Below are 25,421 nucleotides of genomic sequence, written 5' to 3'. Positions count from 1 at the left end.
AGTATAATAATACATCTCTGAAAATAAGACTTAGTGCCTCTTTTGGTGTGAAAATTAATATAAGACACAGTCTTGTTTTTAGGGAAACATGTTAGGAAGCAAATGTTATAAATCAATAAGTAAATACACCTGGAACTTATCTGGGAGTATGATGACATCATGAGGACACAGACCAGACTAGAACAGCACCATGCAGAGTAATAACCATATTCCTCTGAGAAGAGAGGCCAGAATAACTACACTACAATAACGGTTGGTTGGCCGGCTGGGGGAATCATCTCCCTGTCGACTAATTAAATTCCACAATAGCCAATAATGACGTCATGTCAGCGCCCATGACAGCATGCACCAATGCCGCAGTCGCATAGGCCGGGGCTGATGCAGTGACGTCACCTCAAACCCATTTCCTGGTTGCAGCCAGTACACCGCAGCAGGAATTCTCTGTAAGAGAAATACATTAGCGGCACAACGTAATTTTGTTCTGTGTAGTTGGTGACAATGTATAAATAAAGCCAAAATGCATCAGCTTGGAGTACAGGTATGTTAAGACCAGAAAAATTATAGCCAATGGCTATGTAAGGTATTTACTCAACATTGGTTTGAGGAACTGGACGCATTCACTATTTCCATTCACTGACATCAAAGATCTTGAAAATAGTAAATCACAAGTATATTACAAAGTTGCTGATCTTTTGATTATACAGAAATTAAAGGGGGTTTTCTGGAACTTTACTATTAATGACCTATAGGTCATTATTAATAGTTGTCAATAGTATAGGTCATTATTAATAGTTGATTGGAAGGTCTGCCACTCGGGACCCCTGGAATTAGCTGTTTTTGGCTCTACTGGCAGTGGGGACGGAGCCAGAAGCTGACAGCTTTATTCCCATTTCCTGGTTGCAGTGAACTAGGTTGGTAATTGTAGGCACAGTGTGAGAGCTGCCAGCTTCCAACTCTGTCCCCACTGACAGTTCAGCGAAGAAAGAGATATGGAAATGCCGTCAGTGCTTCTGTATTGAGGAAATGCAGGCAGGAGCAGAGATAAAACTTTATTCGGGCTACGCTTTAGCCTGGGTTCTCACATGCCAGATTCCCGGCGGAAATCTTGCGGTTTGGCCGCGCCGAAAAACCACAACATTTCCACTGGGAGAAGCGCTGCTTCAAAACCCGCAGCACTTAGCCGCGGGTTTTGAAGCAGCCTGGCCACTCGCCCTTCCGCTGCGGCTGGCGCTTCCATAGAGGAGAGCGTGGCCTCAGCGGAAGAAGAAAATAAAAGGAACATGCTGCGGCCGGCGAATTCGCGCCGCAGCGCTGGCTTCTGCCAGCTTTGCCGCTGCGAATTCGCCGTCCCGTGTGGTTTAGATTTCTGAGAAATCTCGTTCACATGGCTGGCTAATCCCGGGATTAGCGGCTGCAGGTGGATTTGCCGCGGCGAAATTCCAGACGGAACTTCTGCGGCAAATCCGCCCCGTGTGAACCCAGCCTTACAGAGCCGCACTGGCTCTATCATAAGGCCAGGTCATCAATAGCTAATCAGCAGTTGTCTGCCGCTTGGGATCCCCGCTAAACAGCTGATCTTCTGACCCAATGGCAGTGCAGCAGGGCCGGAAGTTGCATCAATGGTTAGTGACGGAAGTATAATAGAAGGCATTGCTTCCAGTGATTAAAATGGGAGTGAAGCCTTCTATTACACTTCCAGGTCTGACCACTCATGCGGACATTCCAACCCTTTGCACTGACAGCAGGCTGGAGAATCAGCTGATCAACAGGGATCCCTAGTGTCAGATTTTTGCAGATCATCTACTGATGACCTATCCTGAGGATAGTTTATCAATAGTAAATGCCTGGAATACCCCTTTAACTAAACAATTGTTCTGCATCTATGTGTAATATAATACCAGTACAAGCTTAATGCCACAACTCTATAACATGCTGCCTGCAGATAGAGCATCATATACCAGGCATGTACAATATCATTGACAACAACCCATCAAGTTTATTAAGACTTTGCAGTAACATGATATCAATCCATTAAATTGTAAGACATTACTGATACATTTTCCTAATAAATGAATACATTTAAACTGATTGCATCTTATTGCTTTGGCAAGAGGTAATGATTAGCAATACCAGCCTTCCTATAGGGTGGTAATGTGTGGAAGCCCACATCCCACTCCCTGGCATGCACACTGGCATTCATTTCAAGGGCAACATCAGCAGTCCAGGGTGGTGAAAAGACATATTTCTACACTTCTTGCTCCATGCCAGTATCATCCCCCTCTATTAACACTTGCAGCTGCAACTTGTGCCTGCCTGAAGAATGGGGGCGAGAGTCTCCCTCGTCTGCTTGTGCCGCCCCCAGATCCCTGTTGCATCCCCAGGAGGAGGAGGAGGAGGAAGGGGAGATTTCCCTGGCATTCTGCTTTGCCACTTGTGAGTTGCTGCTGCAGCAGGTTCCTATGCTCAGACTTGCAGAGGCGGAGGTGGAAGCGGAGGCGGCGCTGGGCTGCAGAGAGAAAAGCTCAGGCTCTGAGCCACTCACCACTGCAATGTAAAGGGAGAGGGTAACCCTGTGCCAGTGACCCCCGCTGCCACTCTCCTACTAACTCCTGGCACTGCGCTACTTCCTGCAGCCCGGGGACTGCCACTACTTTTGGTTCCTGTGCTGCACCGATCCTACTACTTCTGTGATTGGCATCTGACAGCAGGTAAGGGCAGCTCTTCCTTCTATCTACAGTGGGCACACTCATGGGCACTGAGCACTTTTTCCATGCAACACTCAGTGTGGGACAATTGTGCTATTTGATCACTGTAACTTTTTCTCTGTCCTTATCTGAAAGAAATGTTACATTTATTGCCATTCTGTAGGCTCGACTATATGACAAGTAGGTAGAACATTACACCATGTGTTAACTCTAAAACGTCCAGGGACTTCTGCAGTCATGAAGCTACTGTACAAATCTAATGACATCCTACTGTATCCAGAGTTGCAAGGGAAATTGAGTTTTAGTGGAGAATTAGAGAACAGTGCAGAATATTCATTTTATCATAGATCTGAAGTTATACCATACATGCAGTCCACAGAGATCTACATGCAGTCATATATAGATATGTAGCATAATCTATAGAATAAATATAGATAATAGATGGCTCAATAACATATCTGTATGTACATAGATAGATATAGACATTGGTCTACTGTTCCAATTATCAATATAAAACTTACTATTATAGAGCTATATCATCCTATTATTACTATAGTGATGTATACTATACAGTATATGACTATTATGAAGCTAATACTATATGGTTACTTTAACTGTACTGCATGTACCTACTATGGAGTTATGCTATTATCTGTGGTCAGGTATATTAAAGAATATATGGTCACTTTGAAGTCACATAATCTATCTATCTATATCTATAATAGTATATAATAGTATACCTGTTTATACAAAGAATATAACATACCAGATTATATACTTGTATAATCGGGTATGTTATATTCTTTATTCTATATAATCAGGTATGCTATACTGTATATTACCGCCATGCACTGTAACGCTGTATTCAGACTGGTGATTTTCATGCGCAAGTTCTGTCCAAGTCTGGGATGGACAAAACCTACCTGGAAAAAGAACACATTCATTTGAGTGGGTTAATTCATACGTGCGATTTTTCACTCTGACTTGAAAAATCGTTGCATGCCGTATTTTTATGTAATTCTTGTTCAATAGCTGCCCGTTATTTTATGTAGGGCATTAAAAAAATGGATCACATTCACATACTATGAAAGTGCACACGAGTGCAGTCCTTTTTTAATGCATGTTCACATGAAAAAAAGGACCAATTTTTTTCTTAATGTACATGAAAAATGAATGCTAATTGTGTGTAAAAATTGCAAAAACACATGAAAATCACATTAAAATTGGACGAAAAACAGTCAGTTTTTCAGTGAATAACATTGCACTTGCCCATGTGAGTACACACCTAGGCTAGGTACCCACTAAGAAAAAAAAATGTCTTTGTTAGGGTTTAAACACATGGACGTGATTTTGTCCCATTGCCGCACAATGAGACTAAATGAAACCAAAAATTTCAATGGTTTCATTTTCACTATCGGGATTCTTGCGCGTTAATACTAAGCACGAGAAAAGATAGAACTTGCCCTATCTTTCTCGCACATAGTTTTTCCATGTGTGAGAAAGATAAGGCAGGACCTATCTTCCCGCCTTTTTTTTCCAAACTCGCACGCAATAGCAAAGAATTTGAATAATCAAGAAAAAATCCTGGCTCATGCGCTAATACACTCCTTAGCAACAAGCGTATTAGCATGCGCCCATCTGTTTAAACCGTTTTGTCTACAAAAATTGGAAGTTTTTTCATATGTGTGCAGTGCCATGTGGCCTCCAACTTTGGTCCATATTCAGTCTGTGTGCCCTAGTTTTCCTTCTATGAGCCTTGTGTGGCGCAGAGTTCTAAGGCAGCAGAAATGCAGTCCTAAGCTCTTGCTCACGACCGGAAGGTTGTGAGCTCAATCTCAACTTGGTTTAGGCAGCCGGCTCAAGGTTGACTCAGCCTGCCATCCCTCTGAGGTTGGTAAAATGAGTACCCAGCTTGGTAGAGGGTAATAAATTACTTGAAAGCACTGCGGAATAAGTTGGCGCAATAGAAATAACAAGATTTATTTATTCTATGTGCTATCTGATTTTCATGTCCTGAAATAAACTTAATTCTTTTTTTCTGCATCTTTTAAAAAAAAATAGAACAGCACACGAATGGCATCTGAGAGCTACCCAATTTTTTTCTACCCCTGTTGACTTGAATGGATGAGTATCATACATAAAACGCATTAGAATTAGAGATGAGCGAACGTACTCATTAAGGGCGATTTCACAATCGAGCATCGCTATTTTCGAGTACCTGGCTACTCGGGTGAAAAGATTCGGGGAGGCGCCGGGGGGCGGGGTGCGGCGTGGTGGAGCGGGGGGTAGCAGTGGGGAACAGGGGAGAGCTCTCTCTCTCTCCCCCCCCCCACTCCCTTCTGCAACCCCCCGCTCACCCCCGGCGCCCCCCGAATCTTTTCAACCGAGTAGTCAGGTACTCGATAAGAGCTATACTCGATTGCAAAATCGCCCTTAACGAGTACGTTCGCTCATCTCTAATTAGAATAGTTCATGTATCTGCATGAAAAGAATTGCTAGTATGTGTTGCCGCATTGAGTAATCTGCTGTCTGTATGTAGTCCATTTTTTAACGAACTACACATGGATTAAATAAAACACTGGTGTGTTGGAAACCTTATATACAGTGTAGTGCCATGTAAGTTTTCTGAATTGAGCGCGACGGTGCTAATTGCTAGCAGTATTGTGTTGTACTTGGACAATGTGCTTCTGTCTTAGCACAAGTCATTAGATCTCCTCTGCCAGGCAGAAGTCCTTTACAGTGCTGCTTCACTCCAGCAAAATGTTTTATGTGAGCATCCTGTTAAATACTCACATTTACTGTAAGGTCCGTCCAGCGAAGGAGCAACAGATTAGCACACATGAGCTAAGTATATTATACTGTGGTTGGGTGATGTGTGCATTTCAGTTACCTGTGTTAATAAATCAATTTGCTAGCTGTACTATGGGGTATCACTGGCTAGTATTCTTATGGAGGCACTGTGTCCACAATTCAGTGAGATAGTCTTGCAGTTCTCCAAAGCAAATAAAGCCGCAGTACCCATACCATCATCAATGTTTGTTTTTTACGTCATTACAACTGTCCATTGGGATTCTCCATGTTGCAGCGTTATATTTCTCGTTCTTGTTCCTGCTGTCTTTATATTTTATGTACAGTCCTGGATTTCTGTCTTACAACCTGACTCATCTCTGCTTCATTCCTCTGCCCTGTCTGCTCCAAAGTTCTTCTCAGACTGTACGGATTGGCAAAAGAAAAGACATGCAAACATGTACACTGCTGCTTATTGGCTGCTCCCATATAATTTCCTGTTACTGGAGCATAGAGCAAGGCAGGATCATGAAGAAGATGAGTGTGTTGTATTAAGTAAGCACTTCTTACTTGTATGCCTTTTCAACTGGCTGGCCCATTTGTATGGGCGCTGTTGAGTAGAAAACTAGCAGAGCTATGTAACTGGAGTTGATTGACTAGCTTTAGCACATAATGTATGTGCTGGACAAATTTGTGCTACTGTTACTAGCACTACTATTTGGCCTAAACTTCTTCGTGGGCACAACAGTAGGATATACTGTAGATACAAGATGGGGCCATTGTGTAGTTATCAGGTGTCCTAACTGTGGGGACAATCAGCACTAGCTTTTGGAAAATTTTGCAAGTTGGGCCAGAGCAGTATGGGGCGGTGTTATGGTGGGGCATAAATCTTACATTTTTTTAGGCATATGCTTCTATGATTGTGATCTACAAACAGCAGAAGGCAGACCACCCTTGTTGTATATAAACTATGCTATACTACTATGCAGCTGTAGTTTTGATTATTAAAAGGATTTGCAAGAATTACAAGTTATCCCCTATCCACAGGATAGGGAATAACTTGTTGATCGGTGAGGGTCTCATCACTGAGACTCCCAACCGATCCAGAGAATATGGGGGCCCATATTCCCTTCTTCTTGTCAGTGGGGATGGAGTGCTGGCTGAGCATGAGCAGTCGAGGGGTTGACTATTTTGGCAGTCCTAGTGAAAATGAATGGAGCGGCAGTGCACTTGCGCAATCATCGCTCCACTCAATCTTCTCCTCACTGCAGAGGTGCAGTAAGTTAGTATTAGTTAGTCTGCATTCGTAAGAACAGGGAACGCAGGACCCGCATTCTCAGGATTAGTGGCGGTCCAGCTACTGCCCATATTGCTTCTCCCTTTTGCATTAAAGCTCCTGGAAAAACACATCCACCTTTAACTGTCATTCTACCTCTCGTCGAACTCACCGTTCAACCAACTACAATCCAGTTTCTGACCTCATCACTTTACTAAAATAGCCCTAACAAAAGTAGCTAACGATTTGCTTATCGTAAAAGCCTCAAAACGTTACTCCATGTTCCTCCTGTTAGACTTGTCCTTTGCCTTTGACATGGTCAACCACTCCCACCTGTTGCAAACTTTCCCCTCCCTTGGCATCACAAATTTGTCCTTTTCCTGGATCTCCTCATACTTCACTGACAGAACTTTTAGTTTCTCTCACTCGCACACCACAGCTTCTCCTTATCCTCTCTCTGTTGACGTTCACCAAAGCTCCATACTAGGTCTCCTACTCTTCTCCATCTACACCCATGGTCTAGAACAGGCTATACAATCCCACGGCTTTCAGTATCTATTTTACGCTGATGACACTCAAATCTACCTCTGGCCCAGATGTTACCTCTCTGATATTCAGAATCCCAGAGTGTCTATCAGCTGCATCCTACTTCTCTTCCCGCTTCCTAAAACCCAATATGCAAAAACTAAACTCATCATCTTTCCTCTATCTCACTCTATACTCCCACCAGACCTATCCATCACTGTCGAAGGCTCCATGCTCACACCAGTTCCACAAGTCAACTGTCTCTGTTAAATTTGACTCTGCCCTCCCCCTTAAACTTTACATACAAGCTTCGCCACCACCTGCCACTTCTAGCTCAAAAACATCTCTCGGATACAATCTTTTCTCAACCATGCAACAACAAAAATGCTAGTTGCATACCCTAGTCATCTTCCATCTAGACTACTGCAACATCCTCCCCTGTGGCTTCCCATCCAATCCACTTGCATCCCTCCAATCCATCCTCAACTCTGCTGCCTGTTACTCTCCTGCCTCTCCCTTCTGCCAATCCCTTCTCAGGCTGCCTATAACCCAGAGACTTAACTTCAAATTATTATCAATGACATACAACATGTCACCTCCATACATCACTGACCTAATCTCCTAATGCCTTCCTACACGCCACCTCCGGTTCTTGCAAGACCTCCTCTACTCACCCCTAGTGTGCTCCTCACATAATCATCTGCAGGATTTCTCCTGTGCGTCACCTCTACTTCGGAACTTACTACCTCAACCCCTTGGACTTCCCACCACCTATGAAAGCTTTGAAAGGAACCTGAAAACTCATCTCTTAAGACAATCCTACAACCTACATTAAAGGGGTTGTCCCGCGCCGAAACGGGTTTTTTGTTTTTTTTAACACCCCCCCCCCCCCCCCCCCCCGTTCGGCGCGAGACAACCCCGATGCAGGGGTTAAAAAAACAACCCGCACAGCGCTTACCTGCATCCCGGCGGTCCGGCGTCTTCATACTCACCTGCTGAAGATGGCCGCCGGGATCCTCTGTCTCCGTGGACCGCAGGGCTTCTGTGCGGTCCATTGCCGATTCCAGCCTCCTGATTGGCTGGAATCGGCACGTGACTGGGCGGAGCTACACGGAGCCGGCATTCTGCACGAGCGGCCCCATAGAAGACTGCAGAAGACCCGGACTGCGCAAGCGCGGCTAATTTGGCCATCGGAGGCCGAAAATTAGTCGGCTCCATGGGAACGAGGACGCTAGCAACGGAGCAGGTAAGTAAAAAACTTTTTATAACTTCTGTATGGCTCATAATTAATGCACAATGTACATTACAAAGTGCATTATTATGGCCATACAGAAGTGTATAGACCCACTTGCTGCCGCGGGACAACCCCTTTAATGCTGCTACGACCATAAGATGAACACCTCCTACTCTCACCTACTATCTCCTACCCCGTACACTGTAAGCCTTTGCACGCAGGGTCCTTTCTCCCTCTATATCAATTTGTTAGTCATTCAGTGGATGTTTACCATCCCTGTTGCTTTCTATATGTAATGTAGTTATATATGTAGTAGTATTTACAGCTTATATGTAGTGCAATGTATTTTAACCCCTCTTCATTTGTACAGTGGCTTGGAATTAATGGCACTTTAAAAATAAATACTAATACGGTAGTAATAATAATATCCCAAAGCTCAGTTTCTCTTCTTCTATGACATGCTGTTCTCAGATAGGGCCAGGGGCGTAACTATAGAGGGTGCAGGGGATGCGGTTGCACCCGGGCCCAGGAGCCTTAGGGGGCCCATAAGGCCTCTCTTCTCCATATAGGGAGCATAGAACTATGAATAAAGCATTATAGTTGGGGGCCCTGTTACAGGTTTTGCATTGGGGCCCAGAAGCCTCAAGTTATGTCTCTGTGCAGCATGGTTTAGGTATGGGTACGGGTACAGATACAGATAGAGGGGGGCTCCAGCTCACGTTTTGCATCAGGGCCCCTGAGCCTTTAGTTACGCCCCTGGATAGGGCGGTTTAAATCACCGGAAAGGTTTGCTGTAAATTCTGTATGTAGAGAGTAAAATTATCAGTTACCTGTTATATGGCTATTATAATTGCCTTTCAAGGAAAGGCTTCTCAATCACACCGGCTGCCTGCATTCTCATTCCACCAAATAGGTGCCAACTAACGTTGTTTCCTATGTTTGTATCATGTACTATATATGAGCTATTGCCTCTGTGATTTTGTAGTGATAATCATGCCCTCTTCTACAGCAGCTGGAAAACACTAGCAATAACGGTATACAAGGAGATTAAAACTGGCTGGAGGAAAGTGATTTATTTTCTTTTATTAAAAATATGCCAATTCCAGTACTGCCAGAGGGACCCATATTAAAAAAGAACATTACAGAGAGGTATCTTCAGCCTGACACTATGTACAATGTGGTTGGTGACTGCAATGATTCTTAGCAGCTTGTACAGGACATACCTGTATATTTTCATTAAAACGTTAATTGCTGAGACACTGCATAAAATTCAGTATTTTTGCAATTACCCAAGGTAAGGATAGGCCTTTATTATGTTTTCCCAGAAAACCCTTTTAAAGGAGATGTCCCGCGCCGAAACGGGTTTTTTTTTTTTTTAAACCCCCCCCCCGTTCGGCGCGAGACAACCCCGATGCAGGGGTTAAAAAAACCACCCGCACAGCGCTTACCTGAATCCCGGCGCTCCGGTGACTTCTCTACTCACCGCTGAAGATGGCCTCTTCCTCCGTGGACCGCAGCTCTTCTGTGCGGTCCACTGCCGATTCCAGCCTCCTGATTGGCTGGAATCGGCACGTGACGGGGCGGAGCTACACGGAGCTACACGGAGCCCCATAGAGAACAGCAGAAGACCCGGACTGCGCAAGCGCGGCTAATTTGGCCATCGGAGGCCAAAAATTAGTCGGCACCATGGAGACCAGGACGCTAGCAACGGAGCAGGTAAGTAAAAAACTTTTTATAACTTCTGTATGGCTCATAATTAATGCACAATGTATATTACAAAGTGCATTATTATGGCCATACAGAAGTGTATAACCCCACTTGCTGCCTCGGGACATCTCCTTTAAGGACGCCTTCACACTGGCAATAAAATCGTGCGATTTTCGCGTGATGCGAGAGTGAGTGAAAATGCAGAATTATGAATCCCAGGCTTTTTAATGGTTTCCTTCACATTTTCAATGTTTTCATTTATGCGATGTTGTGCTAGAAAAAAATCATGGCATGCCCTATCTTTTACAATTTTTTTTTATCTCCCATGTTTCCCTATGGAGCCTCTATTTTATCACATCGCAAAGCAAGAACTTGTGATTTTCGTGCAATGCTTTTTCTGACGTCTAAAGACATTATGATTTAAGGCTGTACAGCTCCGATGTTGGAAGACGTCCGTTGGGGTTCTCTTACTGTATATTGCCAGCCTTTCTGCTGTCGAAGCCTATCCAACGTGTCACCCAATGCAACATATAGCACTGTTGTATGATGGCAGAAAAAGAGTAAGCCCCCTGGGAAAACCAGGATACAAATTGGATTGGAAAGGGTTAACATTAGAAAGTCCTATTGACTTTCACGTTAACAAGTCGCGGCAAAATTGTGTGAAAAAAACGTCTGCGAAAATCACAGGTGGCAGTGATGTTTTTGCGAGAAAAAGCAGCGCTAATGCTCAAAAATCGCAGGAAGAAGTTGCAATTTAGCCGTGGTTTTCTTGCGCCAATATCGCGATCGCCAATGTGAAGGAGTCCTACGAGTGAACAAGAATGATTTAAAACCAAATATTCCTTTAAATTGCAAACATTGTAGCAGATGTACTACAGCCAGAAATGTTATGTCTATTCTGCATATCTTCATTTTTTTCCCTTTCCTGCGCCAGTTTTGGTAAATGCACATTTTTCCTATCTATGTTCCTGAACGGGTGGGCTCTTCCTGGCGTGAAATCAGAACTGCGCAATGTATTCTACAGTATCCCTGAGATGTCTCCCACTGCTGCTCCGCTTCCCTCTCTCCTTCATGCTGTTACACTGAAACACTGAATGAAAAGCTGCAGCTGCATTTCCCTCCTCCCCCTCCTGCCTGTCTTCTATTTAGCGTGGAACTGAAGAGCTTTCTGAACATTTTCAAACACCCTGCAGACAGTAAAATGAGTTAGCAATTTACCCAAATGCGATATTTTATATAGTTAGGTGTACTGCTGATTTACACATAGAAAATTATAATAGTAGGCCTGGTTAAAATACATTTGAGTTTCAACTATATTGTTTGCAATGTGTCATGTAACAGTTCTCTGGCAATTTTATTTTAAGAATATTGCACAACATTTTCTCAATTTAGTGTAACTTTCATCAAGATCAGGTGTAACTATCATGGCGTCGATTGCTCCGTGACTTCCAGGTTCATGATGCACCTATCAGTACATGCATGTTTCACTCAGCCTTGGCAGTCAAGGGTTAATCATTCCTTCTGCTATTTAGCTGAGATTAATAGATTAGCCAACCAGTTTGTAACTTTATTAGTCTGGTTTTGCTATTGGGCTGGCTGGGATGATTGTCAGCTCAGCCAGTCAATCAGGTTCTTTCTGGTGTTATTTAGTCCAGCTCCTCTGAACACAGGTTGCTGGTTACACTGATTGTGTATTGGCCATATGCTGTGCCAGACAATCCTGTGTTGAGGTATGTTCACGTACAGCGGAAATCCATGCTAAAATCAACATCACTATCATGCCAAATACAGCATCAAAATCTACATCATTGATGCAGATTTTAACACGCCTTTTGCAGCAGATCCTCAGCAGATTTGCAACAAATTCCTCAGCAAAATCTGCACTAGTAAGGCCAAATGCACACGGCCGGGTCGGATTCCGCATGCGGTATCCGGCAGCAGAATCTGACCCTGTGCTCAGCCAGTGACCCCCACGTACCTGTCCGGAATTGTATTATGGATGTGCGGCTGGCGCACAGGCGCAGTACAGGTTTTGCCGCATCCAATGATGATTGCAGAAGGGCCACGGATTGGACAACTTCCATTGACTTCATTGGAAGCCATCCACGTGGAATCCGCGCTGGAACACAACATGCTGTGATTTTCCCTCTGCGAGCAGAAAATCGCAATTGGTTTCCGCTTGTGGACATTGAAAATCGCTTTTCTATAACATATTTACGGGCAGTATTTGCTGCAGAATCTGGAGGTGGACACCAGCACCGGATTTCGCAATGCAAATACGCCTCGTGCTTTGAGCCTAATGCATTTTTTGACACAGTTTATGCAAAGGAATTTGTTGTGGATTTCGGTGCTGATTTCCGCTATGTGTCAACATACCCTTGTAATTCTCACTGTATCAGTGTTAGGAGTTCTGTTTCAGTTTGCTTTTGTACTTTAGGTTTATTAGTTGCATGGATTTAGTGCTAGAGCAGTATTTGCCAGATAGGCTCAGCCTGGTTTCCCTTCCATAGTGGGGTTGTCCTTTTCTGGACAGGTGCTTCACTTGAGGGACCACTTTGGTTGTGGTGACTCTGGCATTCTTGTCCTTGTTGTCCTCTGTACCTAGTTCTATTTGGTTACCTATTATCAGTTAGTTTGTAAAGATTTGTATTTTCTCTACCATGCTGTGTTTTTTTTTTTCGTATCCGAAAACGTAAACGTGTCATACCAGACTTAACAGTAAGCTTGTATTATACTTGTAGCATGTTGTAGGTGTATCCTAAGAAAGTGACATGGGATGTTGGTGAATACTTCATGAGTCGTCCCATAAAGCATAATACATATAGTGTCCATTTCAGGACCCATTAAAATAACAAAAGTTATCCTAAAGCCCCAAAGTAGTGTTATATATTATATACGAAAATAGACAAGTTGCTATAGAAACAGCTTTCCATTTACAGTGTTCATCTTTATATCTTAAATACTAGTGTAAAATCAGAAGTAAAACTGTAATAACTGTTCCACATTACAGTAATATCATTCATGTTCTTCTGTGCTTAGGTAAATGCCTATGTTTTCCCAGGACAGATGATTAGTGGGGCCACAGAGATGTGTTAATATTCGGCAGATACTATGTACATTACACCTCAGAAGACCAATTTCATTTCTTTGTATAACGATGCTGTCTAATTTACTTGATCTTTGGCTTTGTAAGTAAATTAATAGCATGTAGGGTCAGTTGTATTGCAGCCAATATGATAATTCCTGCCAAAACTATACTTACATTTATAGTAAACTAGCTGATATACCCGGCTTCGCCCGAGTTAATTTGGTACTGGTGTTTATCTGGTGTTCACACGGAAAATCTTATGAAGTCGTGGTTACTTTAGAGATACCGGAAAAACATATGTTCACCATTTTGCATAATTCTCTGCGTTACCCAGGAAACACCACATGGAGGTAACCATGTGACGTTTACTTTATATAAAATGACATCAGGAAGTGAGAGAATTAGATTACGTACATAAAATTTGGACACTAATTCTTTTGCGCATAGAATTGAATAATCAAGTTGAGACCCATTAACTTTTCCTATTTATGACATAATCAATGCCCGTGCCAAATTTCCCGTTTCTATGACACCGGAAAGTGAAAAAATTACATTCCGCACGTAAAATTTGGACGCTAATTCTTTTGCGCTAGAATTGAATAATCGAGTTGGGACATATGAACTTTTCCTATTTATGACATAATCAATGCTCATGCCAAATTTCACGTTTCTATGACACCGGAAAGTGAGAAAATTAGATTCCGTACATAAAATTTTGGACGCTAATTCTTTTGCGCATAGAATTGAATAATCGAGTTGGGACACATTAACTTTTCCTATTTATGACATAATCAATGCCCGGGCCAAATTTCATGTTTCTATTACATTGGGAAGTGAGAGATTTAGATTATGTATGTAAAATTTGGACGCTAATTCTTTTGCGCATAGAATTGAATAATGGAGTTGGGACCCATTAGCGTTTCCTATTTATGACATAATCAATGCTCCTGCCAATATTTCCTGTTTCTATGACATAGGGAAGTGAGAAAATTAGATTCCGTATGTAAAATTTGGACGCTAATTCTTTTGCGCATAGAATTGAATAATGGAGTTGGGACCCATTAGCGTTTCCTATTTATGACATAATCAATGCTCGTGCCAAATTTCCTGTTTCTATGACACCGGAAAGTGTAAAAATTACATTCCGCACGTAAAATTTGGACGCTAATTCTTTTGCACATAGAATTAAATAATCGAGTTGGGACCCATTGGCTTTTCCTATTTATGACATAATCAATGCTCGTGCCAAATTTCACGTTTCTATGACATCGGGAAGTGAGAAAATTAGATTCCGTACGTAAAATTTGGACGCTAATTCTTTTGCGCATAGAATTGAATAATGGAGTTGGGACCCATTAGCATTTCCTATTTATGACATAATCAATGCTCGTGCCAAATTTCACGTTTCTATGACACTGGAAAGTGAGATAATTAGATTCCGTACGTAAAATTTGGACGCTAATTCTTTTGCGCATAGAATTGAATAATCAAGTTGGGACCCATTAACTTTTCCTATTTATGACATAATCAATGCTCCTGCCAAATTTCGAGTTTCTATAACACCGGGAAGTGAGAGAATTAGATTCCGTACGTAAAATTTGGACGCTAATTCTTTTGCACATAGAATTGAACAATCGAGTTGGGACCCATTAGCTTTTTCTATTTATGTCATAATCAATGCTCGGGCCAAATTTTAAGTTTCTATGACATTGGAAAGTGACAGATTTAGATTACGTACGTAAAATTTCGACGCCAATTCTTTTGCGCTAGAATTGAATAATCGAGTTGGGACCCAATTACTTTTCCTATTTTGGAGATAATCTATGCGTGTGCCAAATTTCATGTTTCTACGACATCGGCGGGTCAGTCAGTCAGTCAGTGAGTGAGTGAGTGAGTCAGTGAGGGCTTTCGTCTTTACATATATAGATTTACTTTAAAAAGTTGAGTAACTTTGTAATTCCGTCAAATTGCCTCTTGTTGTGATTCCATATTATAGTCTAAATTTTCATTTTAAATTATGTAGCCTTCACAGCTGAAATCTCCCGGCAACTTTTCAGCATTTAACTCTGGTGATTTGTATCCTGAGAAGTGTAGTTTTTACTCCAGGTAATGTATAGTAATCTGATATAGTAAAATTTCTGGAAACCGCATTATAGGAGCTCAGTTCAGCTATTAGGAATCTGTAGGGCACGTTTGTGACTGTTTTCCATGACGACCATTAAAAGTGTGAATTCATTTTGGGGCTATAAAGCAAGCTATAACTCAGGCTCAGCATATCTTGTTATTTGTACAGCGCCAACTTATTTCACAGCGCTTTCAGGTAATTTATTTATTACCCCCTACCAGCAACCTGGGTACTCATTTTACCGATCTCAGAAGGATGGAAGGCCAAGTCAACCATGAGCCGGCTACCTGAAACACGCGGGGTTAGAACTCCCAACCTTCAGGTCATGAGTGAGAGCTTAGGGCTGCATTTCTCCTACATTAACACTGTGTGATGTTTAAGTAGCCTTTCTGCTTTTTTGAAACCCCTTCATCTCCCTAGACCATTTATTATGGCCTTTCACATTAATATTTACTATATGCTGTTCTGCATTGCAGGCTTTGGCCATGTTCACATCACATCAGATTCTTCCATCAGCAGTATGTTGGTATTTCCTGATGCACAGTTCTGACATCAAGCTCCAGTGTAGGCCACTGTGTCGATAGGGTTGCATTATTAAAAAAAAAACATACCTTTTGTTAATTGCTGCTGCCATATAGAATAGCACAGTCAACTTCACTATTCTATGCAGTAAAAAAGGTATACAGATATATATCTCACTGGCATATGCCAAAAGAAAACTCTCTTACTATACGTTGAGTCAGTAAGGGTCTTATAGATATATTCAGCACATGTGCCGGGGACTTTACCTGTGCATACCTGTGGTAAAAGGGTCCAGATCCTTAACTGTCCTGCTCATTGGCTACAAAGTTTTATAGGGAGCATTGATGCAGACTAGTTGCGATGATGTTTCCCATACACAGCACACATAGACAAGAGAAGATCCTGCTCCCCATTGCTCTGTAGCACACCCTCAAAAGCAGCTGCATTGAGGACATTATACATTAGCACTGAGCAGTGCAGCTGTGCCTGAGATTAAAAAAAAATATTAGAAACCACAGACATTTATTTGTATGCCTGTGTCTCCATCTTCTTCCAGCAGCTCCTTCTTACTTCCTTTTCCCACTCCATAGAAGTCTATGGTCTGCAGTAATCGAATCTCTCTGTGTACAGGTTGATAAGTAGAGAAAGAAACATTTCTCTTTAATAAGATATGTTACAAAGTTTCTTACATTTACTTGCATTATTTATTTAGGAGAAAAAAAGATTAAAAGTTTAGTTACTCTTTAATTCAAGTTTATTGCTGCATATTTACCTCTTCATGGTGCCATCTTTGGGTGGGCTCTCCATATAAGTGCCAAGGACAGTATGCTGACCTCACCCTCTGTACTATGCATACTCTTTAGCCTAAAGTTGATTCCTCCAGTTATCAAATATGCAGCAATCACTATCAGTTTAGTTTTCCTAAAAGTTAAATACTGCAAATATCTTCATAAGGTACTAACTATATCATAGTTACTTGTAGTCAATCTATCGACTTACTGTAAGTCAAGGCTTCAAGCAACTTTGCTTTGTTAATCATCTTTTGCTCTCAGTTTATCAGCATTGGACTGCATCAAAAACAAGACATATTACAATATAAAACCTTTCACTTTCTGAGAGACTAATCTTATTATTTTGCTCTTTTCTCATTTTTTGTTGTCCACATATATACACACGTATATACAGTATATTACAAGAAATCATCCCGAAACCATGCTAACAGGAATTCACTAGAGTAAAAAGTTTGGATTCTCATGAAACATTCTTCTTAAGGGGTTATCCAACCTTGTAAAATTGATAGCCTGTCTTCAGGATAGGCCATCAATTTCTGATTGGTGGGGGTCTGTGCCGCTCAGGATTCCCTACAATCAGCTACTTGAAGGGGTCACGGCACTCTTATAAAAGCTGCAGCCTTTCGATGTTTGCATCTGAGCATGATTGTGCTCATACTGAACGTCTTATTATAGATCGCGGCCAATCTGACTATTATAGGGCATGTCTTATTCACTTCAATACTCAGAACAGTTGCTATCAATAATATGGCGTTCTTCAGTATGATTGTGCTCAGATGTAAACATTGAAGAGGCTGTAGTGCTCATGGTCCCCTTCAATTAGCTAATTAGTGAGGTTCCCGAGTGGCAGACCTCAACCGATCAAAAATTCATGGATTATCCTGAGGATAGGCCATGAGCTTTCAAAGATTGGATAAACCCTTTAATCCCCTTATTTCCAATTTATTGCATTTAGGCCATGTCACTGATATTGTAAAACTGGACTAGAAGTAATAATAATCACCTTTATTTATATAGCACATGCATATTACGCAGTACTTTACATCACTTGATATTTGGTTGTGTCCCCATTGGGATTCACAATCTATATTCACTGATCTGTATGTCCTTGGAATATGGGAGGAAGCCTATGCAAACACATGAAGAACATACAAATGCCATGCAGATGTTGTCCTTAGTTGGATTTGAAAGCAGGACTGAGCATTGCAAGGCAACAGTGCTAACCACTGAGCCACCATGCTGCCCCTGGTCTTCCAGCTTTACAGGCTCTATGTCATACTGAAATCAATCCTTCGGTCCTGGAGAAACAAAGATGGCCACACCACTTCTCTGACTACCTGATACATACTGTGTATTAGTATGCATCATTAGTCTAAGAAACCACAGACTGAAAAGGTCCAAACTTTTGACTGGTATTGTATGTATGGGCAGTTTTATGTTTGAGGTGAACATCTTCTTTAACTCTCTTTAGTGCTGTAGCATACAAAAAGGTATTTTATGGTATCTGTAGTAGTAAAACCAGTGGTGCCTATATAAGCATCAATGCTTTGATTAACCAGTGGTGCCCACATGAGCAGTGCTAGCCAGTCGGATCAGCATGGAGTGGCTTAGACTACCAATGCAGGTTTGCTGAAGTCTTTGTTTCTAGTCAAGGTGTGCAGGAGACGTGACCTGGAGATTCCTTAAATGAACCATTTTTTACATTCATTGACAATATGGCCTATTTCTATATACTGCATTAATGCTCAGAAATGTCCCAGATTCCTTAATAATGACCTGATGCATGCTACATTTCATCCTTTTGCCATCAATGTATGTTCCCCGGGTTGTTTTAAGTTCCAATTTTTATCAGGACTATTAAGAAATGCAAAATAGAATCTACAGACGCTTTAGTAACCATCCCTTGATGGGGAAATAGGGCCATGGGTTTCTTTGATACGCTACTGCAGATTTTTGCCTTAGGTATGCTGGCTCAGCAGCTTACTGTCCCTTGAAATTATTTTACACTACTGACAACTATATAATTGCTTTAATCATAGAATAGTTATGAATCCTGGAACCACATCCACTCCAAAACATTGACTGATACAATGTATTCTCCAGCTACACCAGAGGCATTTACAGTATGTAATGCTGTTGCTACACAAGTTCGCCTGCCTTGTAGATTATGATATTCTATGGTGTCATTGCAGGGTCCTGCTGCTGGACAATTAGACAGCCATTGTCACACAGTTATGAGACCGGCTTATTTCACACTTCCATTGTGGCATTCCGTATTCCTGTTCTGTTATGGGAACGCCAATCGGGGACAGATCCAACCTGTGACAGAAATGAACAGAGTTTGATGGACCTCGGTGACTGTAATGAGGTCCGTTAGGCTTCCGCCTTGTTGCCCAGAATTTTTCTGGACAAAATAGGGATTTTGTGCTGAATCAACACAGAGGCTCCCTACAGAGCCTCCAACACAATTGTGAGCATAACCTTATAGGCTCCTCAAGGTTGTCTTCAGGGCAATAGATAGCTGTGTCAGGAATTAAGTATACACATGAGTGATGGAATATTGCCTCCACAGCAACACCTATTGGAAGGGAGGTGCTACCCTATGAATCACTATGCGACCTTTTAACTAGCCTTGCAACATGACTAGGGATGTAAGCCAAACCAGAATACTCATGTACAGACAGCAGTTTCAGGGTTCTTGACACTCATCAATACACAGTAAGGTACTGCTTGGTTTGAGGGTATCAATAAGAGTCCAAGAGAGTAATATGTTTCCTTGTGCAAGGCATCACAGGACAGAGCACACCAAAGGTGTCACATCTGTCTGAGACTGCACACAAAACATGGACAAGCAGGATACCTAGAACTTTCTGGATGATGTGTATGTAGGGAACTGAGGGTTGCTAGACACAGGAACAGACAGGTGATGGGCGAGAACAGACAAAATACAGGACTCAATGGAACCCCCTGAACCTCCTTGACTGTACCTGCCATAAAGTGGAGCACCTGTCCTGAAAAGTACTACCCCGCTGATTGCATGTGGCAAGGTCCAAAGTTAGAGAAGAGCAAGGGGAGCCAGAACAGAGGACCGGACCAGGGGCAACAAAAGGGCTGGATGCAGGGAACAAAAAAAACATAGACAACTCACAAACAGGTAACAGACAAGTATACAGAGGTATATACACAGGAATATTGAGAGTCCTTACAAGGCCAGAATACTAGCAGTATAAGTCACACTTTCAGCCAGGAAGGGCCAGATTATATATCATAAGAAAGTAGCTTATTGGATGACTGGGCTATCAATACTCACAGCCAGCTCAGTTGCTAACAGCTTTAATATAGTTGCGGATTAGCTGGCTGAGCTGTCAATCATTACACAGTCAATCAGTAAGACGCTTTCTATTTAGTCTGTGTGTGCACACTCCTATAGAGAACAGGGAAGTGTGCATTCATGGACTGAATGAAAAGAGTCATACTTACTGACTTAATGCCAACTTCCCGGCCTGACGGTTCCAGAATGAGGAGCCCAGTAAGTATAAAAATTACTCTCCCAGACTCAGTGGAACCTATCCTAAAAACCCATTACTTAGTTTATGGTGCTTTTAGGAAGTGATAGGTTCCCTTTGAGTCTGTAAAGGACTGAAAGTTGTCTTGGCCCCAAAGCATTAAACATCATGGACACCTTATCAACCATCATAGTTATATTCCACTTGAGGCAGATTTACCAATCATGTCTAATAGACAGACAGTGTAAACTTTGCCCAGACAGTCTACAAAATGTGCCAAACTTATCAATGTCTAATGCTAGATGACAATTTTGATGCATCTTTAGATGCTTTTGACTAACTTTGTACTACTTATTGGTTGCCCAAAGTATTGGTGCGCATTGTTGCATTTACTTCACACTACTTTGCTGTCAAGCCATGCCTCTTTACACTAAACTACTGGTCAAGTGAGTTGCAGTGGATTATTCTTTTTGGTCTATTGCTTCATGAATAGGTCTAAAACTAGATGCAAAAAATATTGGTGTATCTTGTGACCAGGTTTAGACATAATCAAATTAGTAAATCTAAACTAATCAGAAAAGGTCTGGTTATATTAATAGAGTTATGTTCATTAAGTCACACAGCTATGATCAAATTTTATAACCTATGAGTAGTTGGAATTTATCTACTATAATTAATTAGAACCTTGTACAGTAGTTCTAACCATGATAATCCTGTTAGGTAGAAAGAATTGGTATTAAACTTAGATGAGCTTTCAGGGGAATTAGAAATTGAAATCTTTCCTATAAAAATCCTGTCTTTCTCTTTAATCTGGTATTATTTTGGCCATCATCTGACTTGAAATTACTTTATATTTCAATGAAAATGGAAAAGTAGTATATTTTTAATTATTATATTTAAAGCAACCTTCCTGGCTCCCCTTACTAAAGCCCATGATGGTATGGTGAAACACATGGGCTGGACACTAAGGGACACAGTGCAAAGGGGGCAGATAAGTGAGGTGCTTCATACCATTGCAGAGGTGATCCAGCAGCAGTTCTATAGCACACCTTACAGAACCTGGAGAAAGAAGGAAAAGCTGTGCTGTATTATTAGAAAGGGCAGTGTGAGGTACTTTGAAAGTAGAGTAATAAGATTGGTAGAAGTCCAGAGCGGGCTCCCGAGGGGGCTGAAAGATACGCTTGCCTATGAGGGTAAGCAATTTGTACAGCTTTTTCTGGCATGCCTCTTGAAAGTGCGTTTACACTCCTGAAGTTTCAGTTTGAAAAGGCAGTGAAGAAATGCCAAGGAGATACACCAATGATAAAAAAAGAATTAAAAAGGCAACAAGAAATATATTAAACATTTCAAAATGCTTTATTTTTCATGCTTGTAAAGTGAACCATGTTGTCTTTTGCAGAAAAAATATGTTACATTAAAACTTTTTTAATAGTGAAACACTTTTTCCTGTTACGGATACTATACTATACGTGTATAACACCTTTTTGTATGCTACAGCTATGAAAGGAGTTAAAGAAGTTGTTCACCTGAAACATAAAATTGCCCATACATACAATATCAGTCAAAAGTTTGGATCTTTTCATTCTGTGGTTTTCTTTTTTTTTTATATATTCTAAATTGTAGATTCATATTTAAGACATGAAAACTATTTTACTTAAGTAGTAAAAAAAAATATGTCAAACAAGCTGGAATATATTTTATATTGTTCAGAGTAGTCCACTTTTGCTTTGATAACAGCTTTGCATACTCTGGGCATTCTCTCAGTCATCTTTACGAGAAAGTCACCTGAAATGGTTTTCCATCACGAGCATGCCTTGTCAAGAATTCATTTGTGGAATTTCTTGCCTTCTTTATTTGCTTGAGACTATCATTTGTGTTGTCCAGAGGCATGGTTGGTACACACTACTGTTCTTATCCACACTATGCCAAAAACCACTCAACTAAGTAAAGAGAAACGACCGTCCATCATCACTTTAAAACATGAAGGTCAGTAAATCAGAAAGATTTCAAGACCTTTGAAGGTATCCTCAAGTGCAGTCATGAAAATTATCAAGCGCTATGATGAAACTGGCTCTCATGAGGATCGCCCCAGGAGGGAAGACCAAGAGTTAACTTTGTTGCAGAGAAGAAGTTCATTGGAGTTACCAACCTCAGAAACTGCAAATTAACAGCACCTCAGCTTAGAGCCCACGCAAATGCTTAACAGAGATCCAACATTAGACACATCTGAACATCAACTTTTCAGTGAAGACTGCAAGAATCAGACCTTTAGGGTTTCAATTGCTGCAAAGAAACCACTATTGAGGAACATCAACAAGAAGAAGACAATTGCTTGGGCCAAGAAACACAAGGAAAGAACATTAGAATAGTGTAAATCTGTACTTTGGTCTGATGAGTCAAACTTTGAGATTTTTGGTTCTAACTACCATGTCTTTGTGAGAGGGTGAGCCTTGTAGGCCACTGTAGCTGAGGGAGCAGGAGGCCATATATTTAAACATCCCTGTGCCATAACAATCCATTGGGACTAGAGATGAGCGAGCATTCTCGCTAAGGACAATTGCATCGGGAGCAAAGGTTCGGCTGCTGGCACGGGTGACAGGTTAGTTGCGGCCATGAGCAGGGGGGAGTGGGGGGGGGGGGGGGGGAGAGAGGGAGAGAGAGATCTCCCCTCCGTTCCTCCCCGCTCTCCCCCGCCGCTCCCTGCCCACCGCCGGCAGCCGTATCTTTGCTCCCAAGCGGGCAGGTACTCGCTAAGGGCAATGCTTGATCGAGCAATTGCCCTTAGCGAGTATACTCGTTCATCTCTAATTGGGACCCTGCAAACACATGTCTTTGTAAGACGCAGAAAAGGTGAGCAGATGGTTATTATGTGTGTGGTTCTCACTGTGAAGCATGGAGAAGGAGGTGTGGTGGTGTTTTGCTGGTGATACTTTTGGGGATGTATTCAAAATTCTAGGCACATTTAAAAGGATATTGCGGTGATTGAAAGTGAAAGTAATATGCTTTAAAAGACAATAACTTGTAATGTTGCAATATAATGTTATAACTTGTTTTACAAAGCTGCAGAGATATTGCTTTACCTGTTGTCTCCCCCATGCTTAGCACTCCATTGGTATCCAGTGTTTCTGACCTGTCTGCTCCTCTGTTTTAGTGGTCAGGCATATACGCTGCCTTCCAATTCTGTAATGAAGACATAGTTTGTATAGTTGTGAATGCGCACTTGTCAGTAACTGGCAATGGGGCATTGTGGGAGATATAATTTTTGCACTCACTGGTGGCCATTTTCAATAATAATGTGAAGCTGGCTGGATTACAGTGATGGCACAGGTCAGCAAAAAAAGGTACTGGAGTTGAGTCTGATGATTTGGATGGATGTTTGGAATAATGGTAATAAGTGGAAACACTAGGGAAATTTTGAAAACTTTACCCAGTGTCCGGAATACCCCTTTAACTAGCATGGCTACCAAAACATTCTGCAGCGAAATGCCATCCCATGTGGTTTGCACTTAGTGGGACCATCATTTGTTTTTTAACAGGAAAATTACCCAAGACACACCTCCAGGCTACGCAAGGCTATTTGACCAAGAGGGAGAGTGATGGAGTACTGTATCAAATGACATGGCTTCCACAATCACCTGACCTAAACTCAAAGGAGATGTTTTGGGATGAGTTGGAATGCAGAATGAAGAAAAAGCAGCCAATAAGTGCTCAGCACCTGTGAAAACTCCTTCAAGACTCTTAGAAAACAATTCAAGGTCACTACATCATGAAGCTGATTGAGAGAATTCCAAGAGTGTGCAAAGTTATCATCAAAGTAGACGGAAGACTTTGAAGAATCTAAAATATAAAACAGATTCTGGTTTAAGACTTGTTTGTTTACTTCTCTATTCCATATATGTTCCTTCATAGTTTTCCTGTCTTCAATACGAATTTACAATGTAGGAAAATTAAAAAAAACACGGAATTAAAAGTTGTGTCCAAACTTTTGATTGGTACTGTTAGTAGCTCAAAAATGAAGAGAAATTGTAAAAGTTTGGTCATTATTAATTAAAATTTCCTGTCACTTTCCAAAAAGTATATCCACAGATTCATCAATAGAGCTCGTGTTTTGTTGATGAAACTAGTGCATGTTGCACTGCGGAGCGATTGGTGCATTGTTGAAATATTCTACCATTATCAACATATAGTGGTTGGCAAACTGAGGTTTTTGCTCTAACAGATTTGAGTCGCTCTTGTATTTCATGGACAGTGATTCATCTGAATGGCCATCATGTAATACAACATTTTTTGTGCAGAAGACATAATGCATTGTTGGCAGAATCTTTTTCCAGGAACCACCACCCGCTGTGTGTTTTATGTGTACTCAGGTTGTCTTTGCCTTCAAATTGTAGTTGAAAATGTGAGCAACACTATGTCCATCTACAATATTGTTTTAAGTCTTAACAACATTTTATTTCTCTCTGTTGTGTTTGAAGGATATTAACATCAAGAACAAATTATAAAACACATTGCACTTTGATTTGTGGCCTTATTTTCTGTTACCTAATTTGCAGCTCCACTTGGGAGTCTAAGCGGGGAATTGATTTGCACCTGTGGAATATAAATGAGAAGGTAGGTAGTACTTAGGGAAAGCATATCTATAAGAATGCTGCTGGATCTTTCCTAATAAAGAATAATGGATCCTGAATTTATTTACTTCATTATCCTTTATCCGACTTGATTTCTAGCTTCATCCAAAATATATTTTCCCATCACAACAGGGAATTTATTTTTGCTTCTTTCAAATGCTGTTCAGAGGGTTTTAATGAGTTCAGAGAATTGCAAGAAGACTTCTGTGATCACTGGCTAGATAGTAGAAAGTACAGAGGATAACAAAAACAATATTTGCGATCATTAAATGTTTCTAATCTATTCTTTCAAAAAAAATGTATTCCAGTAAGTTTTTGCAGTAAATATGCAACTACATCATTTTATATTATGTCTCTACAAACGGTAATGAATTTTCACTTATTACAGTGTATATTTTATAAGGAGAACTTTCCTATATTACTAAGAAGTTCGGCATTGTAATCGAACCCTATCCATCAAGACAAATCAGATAGATAAAGATTGGTCCTTGAGTCATTTGTTCTTACAGTGACCACATGGGTTCTTA

The 25,421-nt window shown here is 41.3% G+C and overlaps 1 protein-coding gene across 2 annotated transcripts in view; it reads left to right on the top strand.

Moving 5' to 3' along the window:
- Window positions 1–2,569: 2,569 nt before the first annotated feature.
- Window positions 2,570–25,421, top strand: part of ANKRD34B (ankyrin repeat domain 34B) — a 64,212-nt gene continuing 41,360 nt past the window's right edge. The window contains exons 1-2 of one of the 2 annotated variants that reach the window (XR_010792716.1): window positions 2,570–2,708; window positions 23,803–24,083. The gene's annotated coding sequence lies outside the window, so the exon portion shown is untranslated. Of the gene's footprint in view, window positions 2,709–23,802; window positions 24,084–25,421 lie in introns of those variants that run through there. The other variant, XM_066601892.1, reaches the window with a different exon arrangement.

This window comes from Eleutherodactylus coqui, chromosome 5 (genome assembly GCF_035609145.1).
Source record: "Eleutherodactylus coqui strain aEleCoq1 chromosome 5, aEleCoq1.hap1, whole genome shotgun sequence".
NCBI lineage: Eukaryota > Metazoa > Chordata > Amphibia > Anura > Eleutherodactylidae > Eleutherodactylus > Eleutherodactylus coqui.
The sequence above is the reverse complement of the archived record's forward strand: the minus strand, read 5'-3'. Positions and strand labels throughout refer to the sequence as shown.